We start from the raw sequence: 16,144 nt of genomic DNA, 5'->3' as shown, positions 1-16,144 counted from the left end.
TGCTACAGCACCCTTTTCCTTGTGCGAAGAATGGACTACTTTCATTATTTCATTCCAATTGTCATTCGTATAATATATATATATATATATATATATATATATATATATATATATATCTGCTTACTTTATATATATTCTTTCTTTTGCCAGCTGGCCGAGGAACTTATCAACAGCGTTGTGGCATTGTGTCATCTACCTTATATATCGTAAAAATTCGAGTAAAAATCAGTCGATAGCGCATCTCTCCAGTGCGTATCACTTGTCGCGCCACTTACGCTGTTCTCAATGTTGCGGTCCAAACTGTCCTTTTGGCGCGTCAGTCCTATGCGCTGTAGGTCAAGTGTGCGTTACGACCAACTTTCCAATCCGTAAGCTTAATAACGAAAATCCGGACACGAGGCAAGGTCCATAAGAAAACGTTTTGATGAGATTCGTCATCGTAATCAAATCCCAGCATACGTACGTCAAACTGGTCAAGCATTACAACTTTTTATTTTATTATTTTGTTATGACAAGCCTATGGTGAAAAGCACATCGTGGGGCGGGTTATAAGAAGTGCGGTCTTAACGCAGTCACCACGGGAAACCAATCAGATAAGACTTCTAGATGTCGAACTTAAAAAAAAAATGCTATGCGAGCAGTACTGATTGCAAGTATCTAACGTAGGTACAAATTTCTATTCTTAATGTGAGTGCGTGTGAAGGCGGATGGTGTTCTTGAGCATTATGCTTGCACAACCTGTTTAATTAATTAATTATGTAAATAAATAAATAAACAAATAAATAAATAAATAAATAAATAAATAAATAAATAAATAAATAAATTCTAATGCAATCCCCTCTATGACGATTTTAGCAGGGTGGTTTATAATATACTGTAGTCAACAAAATTTGCACAAACAACCAAACGATACAGATTTCCCGCAAACCTCATAACGTGACAAAATATCCAGTGCAGTCGCTCTAAACTAGATGCAAACGATGTTATCGTTGGCTCCAGCACTGAATGAATACTTAGGTTATTCCGCTCGATAAGAGTTCCCGGATAAAGGCATACTTAAAACAATTACTTCTAGTAGTGAATGGTGTTAATGACAGATCACGGCGCAGCATAGTTTTCGGTGGACGCCATCATTACTACACGCTTCACGTAATCGTAAACCTCCACTATACCTTTCACTCATTCGCGAATGCCAGCATAATCTCGTGCGATGAAATCTCTTCCTCCTTCTTGGAATGTGTTTCAAAATTCGTCACTGCGGGTTCCGAAAAAAGAAATGAGGGTGGTTTATATTCCATCTTATATTCGACGCCCGCACAGAAGTTGAAAGAAAAAGTCCGAAAACACCTAAGCACTTATGAGTTGGGAATGCGAAAGCATTAATGTCCCATCCAACGCCACTGAGCGGTGCTTCGAGTTATGAACTCCTCCCGGGCAAGCGAGCGCGTCTGGACGCTTGGCGTGTTTTGATTTGGCCTTGCGGACGCGCGGATAACACAGGCTTGCGTGAGCGAGAGCAAGGGTGGCGCGGCGTCGCGGCAATGCCCTCTAAAACCCCTTGAACTTCGTAAAGTAGTGACACTCTCCTCCTCCGCCTTCGCTCCTCCTCGTTTCTCCTCCCTTTCACGCTCCCGCCTCGACCGTGGCACCGCCTACACTGCTCGAGCGTAGCAAGTGCCAGCATGCACTCCTCGCCGCTCCGTAGACGCTTCTCGAGCAAAAATGGCGCTGGTGCACGGCCATTTGCACGCCGCGAGGGCCCACGTGATGCTATTAGGCCAATAACGACGCGGCGTTGGCCTCGGCCAGAGCGCGCGAGGACGAGGCGACATTCTTCAAAGCGTGGCAGTACTTTACGAAGTTTAAGGCGCTTTAATACCCTCACGCGACACCTGGCGCGCTACTGCGGTAGCAGGTGTTCCCTTTCGCCCTCTGTGCTCCGTCGAGGCGAGCTCGTCACGTGGCACCACAGCCAACGGGAAGTGAGGCGCCGTTTCGCTGCTTCAGACGACAGAAGCCAGATTACTCGCTCAATGGTCGATTTGACGCTTTCGCATAAAAAAAAAACAAAACAAGAAAGCGGAGACTTCTTTCGGTAATACGTCTGGTGCTGGGGGATCTTTACTGGTCGCGACGTGGTGATAAGCAACATCGTTATTTAATGCAAAGGTTATGCATGTTGTACCAATTCTAGGTCATACACGGGCTTTCACGGAATAGCGCAGGTGTCCTGCGACGGGTGAAACAGTCGCGGTGCCAATGAGTTATTTTATTAGTGCGGAAGCGTTATAGGCCCCACTGCGGGAAAATCCGGCTTCGTCGGCGGCGTGAGCGAGAGACGGTACTAAACACGGTACAATGGTACCGCTGGCGACGTGCCGGTCCGGGCGAAGTGCCGTAAGGCGCCGCTGGGACGAGTGCCTTGCATATATTAGTCGAAGGCCGTTAATTTCGGTGCTTACGGGTGCAGTGGCGTGGTTTCATGGCTTTGCCAGCGCGTCAGCCTCCTCGTTGTCCTGGACGCCGACGCAAGAGGGGAGTCACTGCAGGGACAGCTTCAAGCATTGCCATGTTACTGTTAGCACAGTTTCATAAAGATGGCTAGAGCGACGATTCTCTTGTAATGAGTACGCCACCGTTTTGGATGGAGAACCAGTATGGAAAAGAAATTGGAAATTAATGTAAGTGCTGTTACGGTTCACGTTGTGCGGCAATGAATGGAACAGATGCCAAACGCCTGCGACGCGGTGGGCCTGATCGTCATGTACGTCAACATGAAAATACTTGTCCGTCGCGTGTGTGCGACGGGATTATGCGCGTAATGTGCAAATCCTACTCCTTTCTCTCATACGTTAACCCCCTCTACGCCCAGGAGTGGTTTCCTTGCCATGACCCTCTGTGGGTTGAGCCGACGTGGCCTACGTTCACCCGTCTACGCGAACGAATGGTTTCCCTCCCATGATCTTCTCTTTGGGTTGACCCGACGTGGACTACATTAAACCCCTCTAGGCCAAAAAGTGGTTCCCTACAGTGCCCTTCTGTGTAGATTGACCCGACGTGTCTTGACAAGGCCCTCTACTAGGGAGCAGCAAAGAATGAGGTTGCCCGGATGGTGGAGAGTATCAGAAAGCCAGCGAGACGCGGCATGCGGTCGCATCTTCTCTGCCCTTGCGAGCAGGAGCACGCACGCTGGACGTTTCTGCATTTTTTGTCTTGCAGCACACCGCTCACCCGTAACGATGTATTAAACTTCTGTAATTTGTTTTTACCCCATCACTTCTCCCCTGCCGAACCGTCTCCGATGGTCAACCTGGTTCGAGCCCCCAAGAAGGCGCTCTTGAAGGTCAGAAAACACCTCCCAACCCGCCGTGGTTGCTCAGTGGCTATGGTGTTGGGCTGCTGAGCACAAGTTCGCGGGATCGAATACTGGCCACGGCGGCGGCATTTCCATGGGGCGAAATGCGAAAACGCCCGTGTACTTAGATTTAGGAGCAAGTTAAAAAAACCCAGGTAGTCAAAATTTACGGAGTACCCCCCCCCCCCCCTTACGGCGTGCCTCATAATCAGATCGTGGTTCTGGCACGTAAAACCCCATAATTTCATTTTTTAAAACCCTGTGCCCTTAACTGTGCTTATAGTTTTCGCAAACGAAAAACTGTTCACAACATTATCCTTATTTTTTATATTTGTTGTCTCCAACAAGGATGCAGTCATGATTGAGTAAAAAGAAACATGCGTAGTATTAAACTTCTTAGCAATGCTACTTAAGCTTAAAAATTCTCGCAAGCGCTAAAGAGAACATGAATGAAATAGGCAATACTACTGAGAGCAGGTGAGGGGGTTCCTTGTTATGGCTTCCACGCACTTTTGCAATTGACAATTTGGCTCCAAAACAACGCGGGACTCCACCTTTTCCTGTATAACGCACACTCTCCTGTGCCACACCTTACATCTGCTGTCGCTCTTATTTCCTTTTTCAGACGTGTGGTGGCACGGCAGACAAATGCTAAACAGTCATGCACCACGAGCATCTGTTAAATGGGGAGGGACATCTTCTAGTCTATCTTCAAATCCTCTTTTCCTTTTTTTTTTTGCTCTTGTCCCTGCACCAAGAAATGTCCAAACTCAACGTTGTGTCATTTAATGTACGGGGATTCCGAGATACGGACAAACAAAGAGAGATAATTCACTTCTGTAAGCAAAATCCAATAGACATCCTGTGCATACGAGAAACAAATTTCAGAGCACCAAGAGATGTAATAGATTTCAAAAATAGATTCGGACTATCCTTTTTCTCATTACCAGATGCTCGTTCCCGAGATACAGGCATAGTTTTTCTTTCATCTAAATACAGAGAAAGTTCACACTACAGTTTTGACACTGAGGGGAGAATAACAGCGGTAGACAGTTTTATGGATGGAAAAAGAGTAAGAATTATTAACGTATACGCACCCGTAACATGAAGTCTCACAAACAAATTCTTAAAGAAATTAAGAACACAGGCAGTACATCATTCTTGAAGACTTGAACTGCGTTCTAGACAAAACACGGGACATAAGAGGACCAAGGCAAGGGGCGTCTAATTACCGCCCAAAAGAGTTGAGAGAGATACTAATACAGCACAGATTATCAGATACATGGATTCTAAAACACACAGACAGATTCGAATCCACAAGAACATCACAACACACAGCCAGCAGAATAGATAGATTTTATATAGCCCATACCTTAAGACAGAAACTAGAAAACTGCCAAATACATACATTGTCACCAGAACTCTTAGACATCAGTGATCGCAAACCGGTATCGGACACAATTAAAGGCAGCTCAGGAAGGTTAAGAAATCGGAACACATGAAGAATGAATGCTGCCCTTTTGCATGACACACAAAGTCAAGAGGAAATTAAAAGAGAAATACAACGCACACTGCAGGAACAAAACCAACACCACACTAAAGACTGAGACGAAATAAAGGGAGAATGGAAAGAGATCCTAAAAACCGCCGGACGAAATCGATGCAAACGCATAACAGAAACTCTTACAGAAATATTAAGAAGAATAAGAATCATAGAAAACGCGGGAGAATGAACTTTTACAACTCAAGAATACTTAGAGGTGACGAAGACAAAATACGAACAAAGAATACGAGAAGCATCACAAGCAATGCGGAAAGCTACACAACTAAAACTCTCAGAAACTGAAAATACAGACACACTACATGCTCATAATACTTCACCAAGACCTCCCAAACAAACTCGAATAACTGAGATTAAAACAAAAGACGGCACAAGCACAACAGACGCACAAGAGATCAAAGAAATCATAGCAGAACATTTCATGAGAACTTGTCAAACTGAACCCCACAAACCTAGCAACTACAGAGATATAACAAACGCCTTTTGCGACACAATAGAAAACCATAACATAGACAGAGAAAAACTCTGTGCACCCATAACCAAACAAGAAATAAAAACAGTAACTAAATCAATGAAACATACAACAGCTCCTGGACCCGATGGTTTATTTACCAGCTTTTACTACACTTTTTTTCGAAGAAATAGCCAAAACTCTCTTACAGATGGTAAATGATTTCATTAATAACAAACAAAAACCAGCATCTTTTAATACAGGACATATAACACTTATACCCAAGGAAGGCGCTGACACCACAAATCCCGGAGCGAGGAGACCTATAACATTATTAAACACAGACTATAAGATAATTACTACAGTACTTTCGAAACGGCTAACAAACATTCTTTCGGAATTAATTTCACCCTGCCAAGCATCTTCAGTCCCAGGAAGATGCATACTCACAACCCTAACATTAACAAGAGACGTCTTTGAATATATGCAAAACAAACAACTTCAAGGTTTCTATATTACAATAGATGAATCTAAGGCTTTTGACCGCGTGGAACACGACTACCTCATTAAGACATTAAAAGCTTTCGGCCTACCCAAAGATGTTATAGACTACACATAGACACTATACACAGATGTTAAAAGCAAAATAATAATAAACGGAGAGCTCACACCAGCAATCTCCATAACAAGGGGTGTGAGACAAGGGTGCGCCTTGTGAGCACCTTTATTTGTTTTGTCCATAGATCGAATAAAAAACAAAAGCTAATTCAAAGAAAATTAGAGGTTTTCCGGTGATAGGGCAAAAGATGGTCAAAATAGCCGCTTACGCAGACGACATCACGATATTTATCCGAGACACCAGCAGCTTATGCACATTCGAACAAATTTTCTTTGAATATCCACAGATATCGGGCGCCCAATTAAACGCAACAAAAACTAAAGCCCTACTTTCTGGCTTCCCGACAGGAAAATTGCCAGCACACATACAACTTTTAGACACGATTAAAGTGCTTGGAATAACTTTGAATTCAAACGGAATAGCTCCCAAAACCTGGACGGAAGCGATTAAGAAATCCGTAAAAGTCATCACAGTTGCAGAAAGATATGATCTGTCTCTTAAGGGGCGCATCGAAATTATTAAGACCAGGGCGTGCGCATACGCATTTTATGTAGCTAAAGTAGCCGCAATGCCAAAACAGACAGCAGCCAAATTAACCAAAATGATGTCAAGCTTATTATGGAATAAAAAAAGCCCACCGATCAGAAGACACATCCTTGAACTACCCGAAAGCAAAGGCGGGCTAAGCTTACCGATCATTTCCATAATATCCTGTGTAATCTGCACAAAAACCACACAAACATTAGTGGACAACAACACGTATCCCGGAAGAAATCTCATGATTTACTGGTTAAGTACTCTAACGCAAACTTTCTTTCCAGATATACACCACGGACCGATCGCAGAACATATATATATATATATATATATATATATATATATATATATATATATATATATATATATATATATATATATATATATATATATATATATATCAAAACGTTTATTTAAAAGAAGAAAAATGCAGAAAGCGAGTGGGTGGAGCCCCTAGTCCAGGGCCCCGCTGGCTTGAGCGGTCCGCCGTGCTTGCTCGAGGAGCGCTAGTTGCATGATCGCAGAACAAGAACTGCGATTTTATCGAACAGTCACGGGAATCAAAAGAACAATAATACAAGAAACATCAGAACTAGATCTAATGAAAACACCAGTTAAAAGATTCAGCGAAGCATTCACCATTCGTGAACTAACAACAGAAGAAAACGAAAAAAGAAAGAAAAATCGGCCCACTTAGCGAAATGAAAACATCAACAGAAGTCAAAGAATTTGAGTGGCGCAGGAAATGGAACATTTTACCGACACGACAAAGACTGGCAGCCTGGGGCATAGTCCCACATGATAAGTGCCCCAATTGCAAAGACACACAAACCCTCTTTCGGTTCCCTTCTAAGGGAAGGGAAGCGTAGCAGAGGGCGGCAGAAAGTTAGGTGGGTGGATGAGATTAAGACGTTTGCAGGGACAACATGGCCACAATTAGTACATGACCGGGGTAGTTCGAGAAGCATGGGAGAGGGCTTTGCCATGCAGTGGGCGTAACCAGGCTGATGATGATGATGATGATGATGATGATGATGATGATGCAAAGACACAGAAACATTAGAACATGCACTCTTCAAATGCCACGCAGCGCAAGCTACATGGAAACTTACTAAGAAACTCTTACACATAGATATATCAAAGAAATCCCTAAGACAAACACGAATACGAAGGTCAATAAAAATTATATTAATGATCTATGTCTGGAATAGAAGAAGTCTCGCCGAAGCATTGCGGCGACCTGTAAGGGCGAAATTTCCAACGGTGAGGAAAACGAGAATACGCGTGTGGAAGGAGCTAAATGCTTAAATGAACACAAACAAAGAACACAGATTTCTGAGGAAGTGGCACAACCGTTTTATTTTTGAAAGAAAAGGCCAACTTGAAACCAACATTGTACCATTCTAAAAAAAAAAAAGAAACTCATGTAGTATATATTGAATGTGTAAACACATCTACATCTACGTTATTAATGCGTCCTATGAAAAAAAAGACGATTTTGCATGACTAAACATTATATAACGACTCCATACCATGTGATGATGTAAACACGGTACATCAGTGTTTTGTTGTTACATGTGCCTTTGTCAAATAAAATTCCCTTCCTGTAGCGTTGAATTAGAAGTTCTTAGAGCTACCTGTTTCTGCTGACGTCCCTGCGTGTTCCACGTCAGGGGCGTCACCCTCTCACGCCATGACACCTACAGGGCCGTGGACTCCTTCGAGGGCCCAGGTCTTCGATGTTGCTGACCCTGCGGGGAATGGTCCTGAGACCATCGTCTACGCGACGACCTCAAAAGTTGGACTCTCTGAGGTCTATTGCGTTCAGCACATGAGAGGCTTCAACTTCCAAGTCGCCGTCAAGAGCGTGGCTTCCATGGCTCTAATCGTCGATGCCGGCTGCCTCGTCATCGGTGACGAGTGTTGTCCTGTCATTTCGGTCGGCCCGCAGGTCACCAGTGTGACCTGCCTCTTCTTGCCATCCTTCGTTCCGAACGAAGTCCTCGTCCAAGCACTATCACCATACGGCAAGGTTCTGTCTGTCAACGCTGGTGTTATGAGCGGACGACGTGACGCGATCATGGGCACCCGCTTCGGGCGAATGCAAATGAGTACCACAACCCCTGTCGCAAGTTATCCGCGAGTATTTATCTGGTGATCCTGTGACTTGACTATCGTGGCTTGCAACGCGTGTGTCGTCGCTGCGGCTCCGGCGACCACTACCGTGCACAGTGCACCGCAGCGTTCTGTGGCCGTTGTGGTATCCATGGCCACGAAAGCGACGGATGTGACCGTCCTTTTCGGCGTTACGGGGATGGTCACCCTAAAGTAGTGTGCCCTGTGCGGCGTTCCTGCTCGGACGCTACTGCTGGTGCCTTTCCCCCCTTACAGCCGGCGTCAGCTGCGCTCGCGACGGCGCGTAACGCCGTAACCAGAGAGATTGCCTTCACACCGCATCAACCAGAGTCGGCAAATGGCAAAGAAGCATGCAGCTCGAGCACTGAAAACACGCCATGTTCGCCGGCCTCGTCGTCCGAAAGGGAGGACCGTGCTATTGATCACGTGGCCGATCACAGTACGCCATGTTCGCCGGCCTCCCAGGCAGCGAGGTACACAAGGCATGTGGCCGGTGGCGCTTCCACTTCGCCTGCAGCCGTCAGTCTTGTTCGCATCGATGTTTTCGACACGGCTAAAACACATTAGGCCTCCGATATCTGCGCTCGCTACACAGACGAAGTCTGCGGTGCCTTCATCCGCCTCAGTTGCGTCGCTTGCAACGCCACACCCGATTTGTGACTCTTCTGCAAAAGTCACTGCTCCATTGCATCTGAATAGGCCCCCGGCTGCAGAAGTTGTCGGCGGCGATGTCATCGATCCCGATGCGCAACCGCTACCAGTAGCATCACCATCTGAATATAGCTTCAGCCTTGGAGTTGATAGTAGGGTTGGACTTTCACCAAGCCTGGATGGACTCGACGTAGAAGTGGCGGTCCCACGAGACGTAAAGCGTGCCTCCAAGTCAGCATCTGGCTCGGACGGCGCCCCAGATCGCAGCGCTTCTTCGAGAGGGTCGAAGAACTGACGTGTGTATTGCATGTCCTCTGGAATTGTTCTCGGGGCACCGACTTGAACAACACGACCAAGACAATTCAGTGACACGTTTAATTAACGATGGCTGACACCCTGAATATTATTTCATTAAACGCACAGGGGTTCCTAAATCCTCTACAGCAAGCCGAAATTATGAGCGTGACCGTCGCTAAATATTGCGACATTCTGTGTTTGCAACAAACAAATTTTTCACCGTTGGACATGTTCTTGCCTTGAAACGTACTTTCAATCTAGATTGTTTTTTCACTTTCGCGACATCTCGCTCTAGTGGAGCCGATATTATTTTCAACAGAGCTCTCTTGCAGATCATCATGTTTTTTATTGTGGCACAGGGTGGATATTGTCATTTGATTGTGTGCTATCCTCATTTAGCTTACGTATTTTGTGCATCTACGAGCCCGCGCAAGTCACCAAGTCCGATTATTTTTTTCGTGATGTGGACGTATATTTCTTGGACGCGTTCGTCACGTAGTTCTTGTTGGGGATTTCAATCAATTTTTAGACAGGCGAGCATATGTGCAAGACCTGGGCTGGAGTCTCCTTGATTGGAACGCACGGGAGTTGCGTCGCCTCGTCCAGCCATTTTCATTGCTGGATAAATATAGACTTTTTCATGGTTCATTTGTGTGGACATGGCGACGCGGCGCGTCGTCAAGCAGGTTGGGCCGTGCCTATGTGCCAACCAATTTAGCTCAGTGTGTCTCCCAATCTGATGTAGTAACTTTACCCTCATCTCTTGTTTATATTTCCGATCACCGACCAGTTATGCTTGAAGTTTGCTTTTCCCTGCGTCTTTATCAGCGAAACCTTGGCGCCTCGACATCCGCATTCTACATGACGCGCATTCGCGCTCTTGTTTGTCAAGAGTCTTGCGAGCCTCTGTTTCTAGTCCTGACCCCGAGTCACCATGATGATGATGATTATGATGATGATGATGATAATTATGTAGTGAGCAATATAATGCTGAGCTCTTAGGCGCCCGCTTCTGGCGTTTAGTGTTGGCGTCGGCGTAAACGAGCGAACGAGCACAGCGAAGGCTGAAAAAACGCAAACGCGGAGCGCAGTGGAGGATGAAAGACAGCGACAGCGAAGAGAGCCCGAGAAGGAAAGCGGATGGTGCAGCTGAACCGTGAGGCGGAAAGCCGACGATGAGGGTATGGCGAAAGCGTGAGAAGAAAAGCGTAGTGTTGCGCAAGAAGGGGCTCTGCGGCCACGACCGCTACGAGATGGCGCCAGAGTAGCGCGCCGTCATCTGTTCACCGGCGGCATGCGGCGAGCGCGTCCACCGATAGCATATTGTGACGTAGGTGAAGTGTAGGCGAAGGACATATTTACAAAATATTTACAAAGAAAGCTAGGGAGAGAGAAGATGTCTGATCCGCCCCACGTGCAAGCGACCTCATCGTCGTCTTCATCGCTCTGCGAAAGGTCGCGTTCATCCATGTATCAATCGCTCCGCAACAATATATAAAAGGAAGCGCTGCGTGAAGGGAGATCTGTCTGCGGCGGCTGCTGGTGGAATCACGCCGACGCGTCACCCACTCTTTGGCTTTCGCAATCTCTCGATACGCGAGGCAGTCGCGCCATAGTTCGCTCCATTTGCAGTGCGCCGCACGGCACATGTTCTCCGTGTCAGCTACGCTACTCCCAGCGTTCTCTTCCTAATATAAACCGTGTACCTATATAATCATAATATAAAATATTGACACGCGAAATGAAAACACGTACAGAGCTGCGCTCAAATTTCGTATTAAGGAATCTCGCAATCGTCGGTGAGTTTTTTTGCGTCCAGGCTCTCATGAAACCTCGTCTGCCACTCTTGGTTGCGCCGTAACAATATATTTCAATATTTGCGTTGATACGACATATCTTTATTAATTCATTATTTAGTTACTTATTTTACCTGCGTTGCTCTAAGTATCTGAAACCTTCACTTTAGCCAGGCCCAGGGTTCTCCCAGATTTGACAATTTTCATTCACAGCAACGGCTAAATTAAGTAAAGAAAAAGTAGGTTACCATCGAAATTGCGTATGAATATGATTTCTTATTCAGAATAGTCAAAATATTGAAAAAAAAAACATTCTTATGGCGTAGAACATTAAAAAAACAGTGCTCATAGCGTAAAAAATTGAACCTACAAACAAAAATAGCAGTTTTTCAAGTAGGCTTTTTGCGCTAGACCAGTTTTGCTAAGTTTACATTACTCATTTTGTGTCGGCATTGCTTTTAAAACTTTGATCGTTGTTACACTCCTGCTAATTTGTGATTCCTTGCTTAGCAGGCGGCAAAAAGTAACCAGATTTTAACATTGTGTTGTTGCGAATTATTTGGTTAGTTTGGAATATTCAAAGGTACCGAATAGCCCCTTATTGAATACGATACGAATAGTTTGTGTGAAATATTCGATTCATATTCAAAACTCCTAATATTCGCCCATCCCTAAAAATTTTATTATGTACGTTTTGTGCACAGCTGAGACGAATCGACGCATAGCAAAGTGCAACGTCACGTCTTGTAGTTTCTGTGATAAATTAGAAAAAGAAGCGTGCATTCCTCATGAATACCTAGGCAGCGCATATCCTCGCTTAGTTTGCACACTGCTAATGTTAAAGGTTTCTAGGGCCCGAAATATTGCGAGACAATTGAAGCTATATACATGAGATTAGAGAACAACGCCTGCTCGCCATAGCGAAGTGCACACACTGAGGAGTCATGCGTCGTGTGGTCTCATAAGTGAGCTGCGTGCGCGAAATAAATGTTATTTGACTCGGGCTGTAGCGAGAATGTTCACAATAAGCACGGCACTGTTGGCGGTACCTAAAAGCGGATGCTCGTTCTGAGTAAACAGTCAGAGGTGGTCGGTAACCGTCGTGTCGCACGTGTTCGTTGTACGCTTTGTATTGCGCCGCTGATTTCCTGATGCTGTCGTTGTTCAGCGCCGTTTACGTATCCGGTTGAGTGTCTACCGGAGTTTTAAAGAAACCCTGATCCAGGGTTCGATGCAAAGCAAAGCAAAAAAAAAAAAAATGAACTTCAACGTGGTGGTCTGACTTTTAGGACGCTCTAGCTTCAAGTGCCGGGTGAAGCTATGTTAATGCACCGCACAGGGCCTGAGAAAGGTTGCAGTGCTACAAAAGACGTCTGACCTGCTGCACAGTTGGCGATTACAGGTTCGGAAGAATAAAAAAAAAAAAAAAAATTCACCTCGCACGTGTTTTAAAGCGTTTCATCATATAGTCCACCACACTCCGCCTTCCTTATTAAGGCCTTATATATATATATATATATATATATATATATATATATATATATATATATATATATATATGTATATATATATATATGAAAGAAATGGATGACACAGTGCCATTAATTGGTATAGCACGTACAGCGCTGGCGACGCTGCTCCAGTGATGCAAGTCCATGATGCTGCACCGTTCCTGTCTCATAGTGACCGCTTTTACGACTACTTCCCCCTGCTTTAGTTTCGTCCTTTATGACCGTCGGTCGCGAAGAGGGTCACGGGTTAAAATTCGGACAAGCGTCTGACACGGCATGTCAGATTTTCTAAGTGACCATCGCAGGCGCGGAAGAAGCACTGGGGGTTTCAGCGCCTAGCTTCGATGAGGCTGTATTTTTAACGGAGGCTGTCTAAGCGCGTATGAAGCGAGCCACAGTGAGGGAAATTTCAGAACGGAGTACCGCTTTTGCAGACCTCGGACTTCGGCTAGTCTATTTTAGCTTAACGATATCGTGCAAACACGAGAGGCACCAATAAAGGTACAGAAATAAACACACGAGGACACAAGGAAGGTTAGATTGTTCGTTCTGTCACTTGTATCACGTGAGTCGCGTTAACGCTACGGTAATACATCGTGTCAAAACGCCTACGACCATCCTTGCAAAGGCAAAGGAAGTTAGGATACAGAACAAAAAATTATACATATGAATACTTTGCTTAGTAACAAGGACGGACGCCATCATCTGCGCTGAACAGCCTCTTTGTGAAATTCCCAGTCGCGCAGAACTTTGACTCTGCACCGACCGTTTTATCTGAGCGAGCAACTCTACACCTAACGTTAGGCGCTCGTTACTCGGCCATGCTAAGTGTAGCTGCGACCTGGTTAAATTGGCAGCTGTCACGAACGCCCGCGTAATCTGCAATGCTTAACGTGATCGAGTTGGCCATTAGGCTCTGCCAGACACGACCGCTGCAAATGACGCTCGCAGAAGTTGTACCTCTACTCTGGCCGAAGGAATAGTCCCGAGAGGAAGCTGTGCCTGCGTGCTACGCGCGAAGCGCTCGCCGACTCCGACAAGAAGGATGCGTCCAGCTGTAGAGTGTGGTCAACTTTCAGAGTCATGCACGCGCACGCCCGCACACGCGCACGCGCGATGACATTTTTGCACTTGATAAAATACAAGGGTCAGTCAGTTACGGTATATTTGGTTTAGATGCGTTTCTATTACGAGAGCATCGTACGCACTCTTGGCGCGATTTGGTGTCTCCTAGCGAACGATTGCTTTGACCTGAGGTGCGAATGGAAACAGAACAAGAATGGTTGTCGGTGTAAAGGCGAAGGGTCAATACAAGTTTTACGCATTAACGGGACGCCCCCTCTGCTTCTCTTCGCACGCTTTTTGTTATCAACGGTCGCCCTCGAAATTGTTACAGAAAAATAGCTCGTTCACCGCGTACGATATAGCAGGAACGACTCTTATCTTTTTAATGTGTTGTTATGGGGGCTTTCTTGTTTGACACATTCGTCGTCGTTTGTTCCATTAACGATGCTCGCCTTTAAATTAGTCGTTATCGCGCTTTCCTAGTGTTGCTCAGTATGAGGGACAACCAAAAACCTCCAGGTAAAACTTAACATGCCTTGTAACTTTCACTTCATGATGCGCAATGCCGTAAATCTTAGTCAACTAAGAAATTGGTCCTGTTTTTCTAGCAGTCAACAGCAACTATTACCGCAAAAACGTTCCCCGTCATAGCCGATTACTGCCTCACAAACGTTTCATCCCAATTTTCGCAATACGCTTCGTACTTTGTAATAACTTAAAATTCAATCGAAGCGCTTCAATTTCATCACCTTCTTTCTTGTTATCCGTCTTGCTTCGTCTTAAGGCCGCCTTTATGTTACAGCTTGACCTTGCGTACGTTGTAATAATCTGTCGTTTAAAAAATGCCGCAGAATTCCCATCTCACGATGATTGTCGACGGTAATGCGTTAACATTGAGTCAATATGGCCGCACATCGTAGTGCCACCGTGCAAAGCGAGTTATGTACGAGGCGTGTATTGCAGCGGGACAGCTCTTTCGCGCTTCCCTAAAGACACTCAGCGCCACCTATTGCCGCGCCACCGCGGAGGCTGGGGTGGCATTCGAAATGCGTGGCGCACCGGGCAGTGAGAACGACGAGAAGCGCGTCACGCTACAAGCGCGCTCCTCTCTCGCGACTCTTTATAGTCACGTTGTGCCATCTCGTGGCGCTGCCCAGAAGTCCGCACGCGGCCTCCGAGATGGGAAGTGTGGCGCGCCGCTGTACCTGCTAACGCTCAGAGTCTTCGCTCGCTTGCCGCACGTCCAGCGGCACATACACGGTGAATCAAGTACGTGAGAGGTTCATTCAAGAGCGCCACATGCCCCGTGCATTCATGGAACTGCTCGTTAAAGTGTTGGCCAGCCAGGCAAACATCTCCAGCATATCTTTAAAGCTTGTTTCTCTGTAAAGTGTTCGCATGAGAAAGCTTTATTGAAAACGCGGCCCATACCCAGCGCATTTGGGGAGCAACCTGCCGTGGCGGCGGGTTGCTGTCCTTGAGTAACCCTGCCGGCCAGCCTCGAAGAAATTTAAAGGATATCTTTTTTTGTCATTGTAGAGCGGCACATTCCCAGTAGTAAATTTCTAGTTTCCCAAGTTGCCGTCAAAGAGTTTCATTGAGCAGCGGTACCTACACATTGCCACATCTATAGTGAACAATGTCGGCGGGAAAGAGCTTCGTTGAAGAGAGGCACACGTGTACACATAGAACATACGCATAGACCCAAGTTGGTCCGATGGTTGATGTCGAACCCTTTTACCTCAGCACAGCAGCCCGATGCGATAAGCATTCAGCCAAGCACTCCCCAGTGACTCAGGCATGCTTGAAAGCGGTTAGGTACAAACATAGATAGATGGACAGACCCGTGAACTGCGTGGAATGCCCTAAGAACGTTAACGCATTAAAAAAATATAAATATTCTGGTGGAACCTATCTATTGATGATGGTCAATTTGAATGCGAAAGCATTTGAATGAAGACTCATTTGAAGATTCGTTGTCATCGTCATCCTTGCCACCCCTCCTGCTACTAAATAATCATGAGTGTCATCACCATCGCTGTCACAATCATTGCAGTGAAGGCTTATTGTTCTATGTCATCGTGCGGTGTCATCGTGCACACACAGATGTGTACGCCTCAGCAGGAAGCGTTATTGCACCACGTATGCATGGAGCCACAACAAGG

This window comes from Dermacentor variabilis, chromosome 3 (genome assembly GCF_050947875.1).
Source record: "Dermacentor variabilis isolate Ectoservices chromosome 3, ASM5094787v1, whole genome shotgun sequence".
NCBI lineage: Eukaryota > Metazoa > Arthropoda > Arachnida > Ixodida > Ixodidae > Dermacentor > Dermacentor variabilis.
The sequence above is the reverse complement of the archived record's forward strand: the minus strand, read 5'-3'. Positions refer to the sequence as shown.